Genomic DNA, 4273 nt, shown 5'->3' with positions numbered 1-4273 from the left:
TGCAGAGAGTGTTTTTATGTGCGCAGATATACTGCATCCGCATCACGTTCCTGCACACATGGGCTGCTGCTGATGCTGCACAATGGTTTCCTAGCAACAGGCCATCAGCATGTGTGGAGCTGATGAATGTATGTGATCAATGCAGAGAGCTGCGCCTTCATTTAAATAATGGCTCCAGATGGGGAGCACAATCTGTGTCTGGTTTCATACATTTTATTCTCTTTAATTAAGGTGAAGACTGAATCACCACACTGCCTCACTTACAGTTTCAGTATAGTAATGTAGCGGATATAATCAGTAGAACAACGCCTTCAAGTCTATATATTTATCAGAGAAATATTCTTCCAATTAATAAGATGAGGATGGGGAATAGTAATCAAATAAACATGCCGATGATGAAACGAAATGCTGTCGAATTAAGAAACTGAGAATCTTAAGTTGGTAGGACCTCATTACTTTAAAAGACAGAAAATAAACACACACTATATGAACATATATGAGGCAGTTCTGAAGGAAAAAAGGGGTCCAGCCCCGTACTAGTAAGGTGTACCTAATAAAGTGGCCGGTGAGTGTGTGTGTATATATACTGCATCAATCCTTCATGGTAGAGATTCAACAAGCTACTGGAAATATTCCTCAGAGATTTTGCTCCATATTGACATGATAGCATCACACAGTTGCTGCAGATCCATGATGCCAATCTCTGTTCCACCACATCCCAAAGCTGCTCTATTGGATTGAGCTCTGGTGACTGTGGAGGCCATTTGAGTGCAGTGAACTCATTGTCGTGTTCACCAGACTGAGATGATTGAGCTTTATGACATGCTGCGTTATCCTGCTGGAAGTAGCCATCAGAAGATGGAGACACTGTGCTCATAAAGGGATGGACATGGTCAGCAGCAATACTCAGGTAGGCTGTGGCGTTGATGCTCAATTGGTACTAATGGACCCAAAGAAAATCCCCCCCACACCATTACACCACCACCACCAGCCTGAACCGCTGATACAAGGCAGGATGATCCATGCTTTCATGTTGTTGAGGCCAAATTGTGAGCCGAGCATCTGAATGTGTCAGCAGAAATGGAGACTCATCAGAGCAGCAACGTTTCTCCAATCTTCTATTGTCCAGTTTTGGTGAGTCTGTGTGAATTGTAGCCTCAGTTTCCTGTTCTTAGCTGACAGGAGCGGCACCCGGTGTGGTCTTCTGCTGCTGTAGCCCATCCGCCTCAAGGTTGGACGTGTTGTGTGTTCAGAGATGCTCTTCTGCAGAGCTCGGTTGTAACGAGTGCTTATTTGAGTTGCTGTTGCCTTTCTATCAACTGGAACCAGTCTGGCCATTCTCCCCTGACCTCTGGCAACCTGTAGCTGGAAACCTGTAACCATTGACTTCCACAGTAGGGAAAACAAATAGTCTACTATGGAGGTCAATGGTTACAGATTTCCTGCATTTTTCAAAATATCTTCTTAATGTTTAACAGTAGATGTTCATGAAAGTTTTAAAAAACTAACGGGTGAGTGAGTACATGATGACAGAATGTTAATTTTTTGTGTCAACTGTCCCATTAAATCTCTGATCTTCAGTTTGACTTTAATTTATTGGGTAGCTACAACAAAAACAACAACAACAACAAAACCATGAGAGTTTTAAATCAATTTTTAGAATGCACCTGCTATTTATTTAATATCCGCAACTCTAGAATACGTGAAAAAAGCGGATGCTTAATATAAGATTTATATGTATTGCACGTGCGCCCTCTTGAGGTTGGTGCGCCATATAACATTTAAATGAAGAGTCACATTAAATAAATGAAGAGTGAACATAAAAGAGACACAGTACACCCAGAAATATCCTGTAGAAATAGACACACTAAATATATAAATATATATGTAAGTATATTTTTATTTATATATTCACATTTATTCATTCATTTTCCTTCAGCTTAATCCCACTGTCACCACAAGGAAATGAACCGCCAACTTATTCAGCAGATGTTTTACACAGCGGATGCCTTTCCAGCTGCAACCCATCACTGGGAAACATCCATACACACTCATTCACACACACACACACACACACACACACAACAGACAATTTAGCTTATCCAATTTACCTATAGCGCATGTGTAGCTATAAAGCACCCGGAGGAAGCCCATACCAACACGGGGAGAACATGCAAACTCCACACTTTTTTATTAATTTAGCTGTTTTTTATATCATTCAAACCTATTGTCTGCATTTTAAACGATGAGTTTTCATAAAATGAATTTACAACTAAAATTATTTGTGTTTTTTGTATATATAAATTCGACTGCTGGACTGCTCCATGATTAGGGATGGTGGACAAATTTGTACAGACGTAATAATAATATTTTGTAATATTATAATTATTACATAACGTTACATTTTATTTTATATAAATTAATATTTAATTACATAAATTTTTCTGGGGCCCTAAGTGGCCGCTTACCTCGCTTATTGGTTAAATTCGCCACTGCACTTTAAATATACATATATATATATATATATATATATATATATATATATATATATATATATATATATATATATATATATATATATATATATATATACAAACCTTTACTTGGCATGCGATTAATCTTTGACCTAGAAGTTATTACAAGAAATTTATTTGAATGAGATTTATTCATTCATTTTCTTTTCGACTTGGTCTTTTTATTAATCCGGGGTTGCCACAGCTGAATGAACCGCCAACTTATCCAGTATATTTTTTTATGCAGCAAATGCCTTTCCATCTGCAACCCATCTCTGGGAAACACCCATACACACTCATTCACACACATACATTACGGACAATTTAGCTTACCCAATTCCCATATAGCGCATGCCAACACGGGAAGAACATGCAAACTGACCCAGCCGAGTCTCGAACCAGCGACCTTCTTGCTATGAGGCGATCAGGCTACTCACTGTGCCACCACGCCACTCTCAAGGAAGGTTATACGAAACTAAAATCAGAAGATAACAAGGAGAGCAGCGCCCTCTCCTGACAACACTAACGCATTACCGAGATTAAATATAAATTACAAAAACAATAATAAATATAGCTGCAAGCAGCAATTAACGGGGGTCAAGCAGTTTAGCAGGGTAAGGTCATATAGCAGTCAGGAAGCCTGTAAGTAGTTTATTCGACAACGAAATATACGATTAGAGTGTTAGAGTTTATAGATTGAGCTAACAAATGTTTGATTAAACACTCCAGAGAAGCAACTTCGATTTTTACATATTGACAAATTTTTAATGAACATTGAGTGACCGCTTTTATATCAAAGTGACCAGTATAAGCAGCCCTATGATATAATGTGTAGATCGAGTCATGGCACCTTAGACAAAGACACGACATGTCAAATTTTTAGTTAATCAGATAAATGGTTACTCAGATACAGTGATTTTACAATGTATAGCGCCATCATGTGGCCATTGTCTACGAGTTTTATGCTATGACCTTAGACTGACCTCTTGCATATGTGTAACAAGTTTGGTGAAGATATTTTAATTCCTTCATGAGTTATGGCTATTTTAGCTCTTCTTAATAAAAATGACAAAAGAGCAGTGAATAAGCTATTAGTGATCTCCTACTGCCATCTAGTGGCCACAGTGTAATTTATTTATGTGATTACAGCCATTTAGGTGTGCATAAACATATCCCTTCTATAATTGAGCATGTTCTAAATGTATAAAATGAAAAATTTGTATTTTATTAAAAGAATTAAAAATCTACAGAGTAAAAAGTGTGAAAAGCTTTGACTAAATTTGATCTTAAATGCATTAACTGTGTTCATGCCATGTCAGTTTGGGATTCAGAATGCATTACATAACATTACATTACATTCTTTGCTATAGAGCAGTAAAATAAACAATAAGTGGTCTGTTACTGCCATCTAGAAGCCACAGTTGTGATTTTCTTTACTTATGTTTTAAAACAAGGTGTTTAATTATAGAACCAGTTTTACCTATTGGAATTATTATGAAGAGGTTAACTGGGACCAAATTAGATGTTTAATGCATAACAGTGTTTGCATCAGGTCAAAATATGATTCAGAATGATCCTAAATGCAATTTCCCTGACTTTAAACTCAAAAAATGTAAAACAGCAAAGGTATGCAAATGTTATGAACAATAAATAAGTGGTCTTGTTGTGACATCTAGTGGTTAGAAATGGTAGGTGACAGTTAAAAGTCTGTGTTATAGTGGCTAAAATGATAGAATATTGAAAATATGTGTTTTTGAGAC

At 37.0% G+C, this 4273-nt stretch overlaps 2 protein-coding genes across 4 annotated transcripts in view; both read right to left on the bottom strand.

The window, feature by feature from the left end:
• Positions 1-4273, bottom strand: part of rbms2a (RNA binding motif, single stranded interacting protein 2a) — a 608287-nt gene that overhangs the window by 534948 nt on the left and 69066 nt on the right. The gene's annotated exons all lie outside the window — the stretch shown is intronic.
• The window catches only part of rargb (retinoic acid receptor, gamma b), a 139987-nt gene that overhangs the window by 130169 nt on the left and 5545 nt on the right, over positions 1-4273 (bottom strand). The window lies entirely within an intron of this gene.

This window comes from Danio rerio, chromosome 11 (genome assembly GCF_052040795.2).
Source record: "Danio rerio strain M-AB ecotype USA chromosome 11, GRCz13ab, whole genome shotgun sequence".
Classification (NCBI taxonomy): domain Eukaryota; kingdom Metazoa; phylum Chordata; class Actinopteri; order Cypriniformes; family Danionidae; genus Danio; species Danio rerio.
This window is presented reverse-complemented; position numbering and strand designations above follow the sequence as displayed.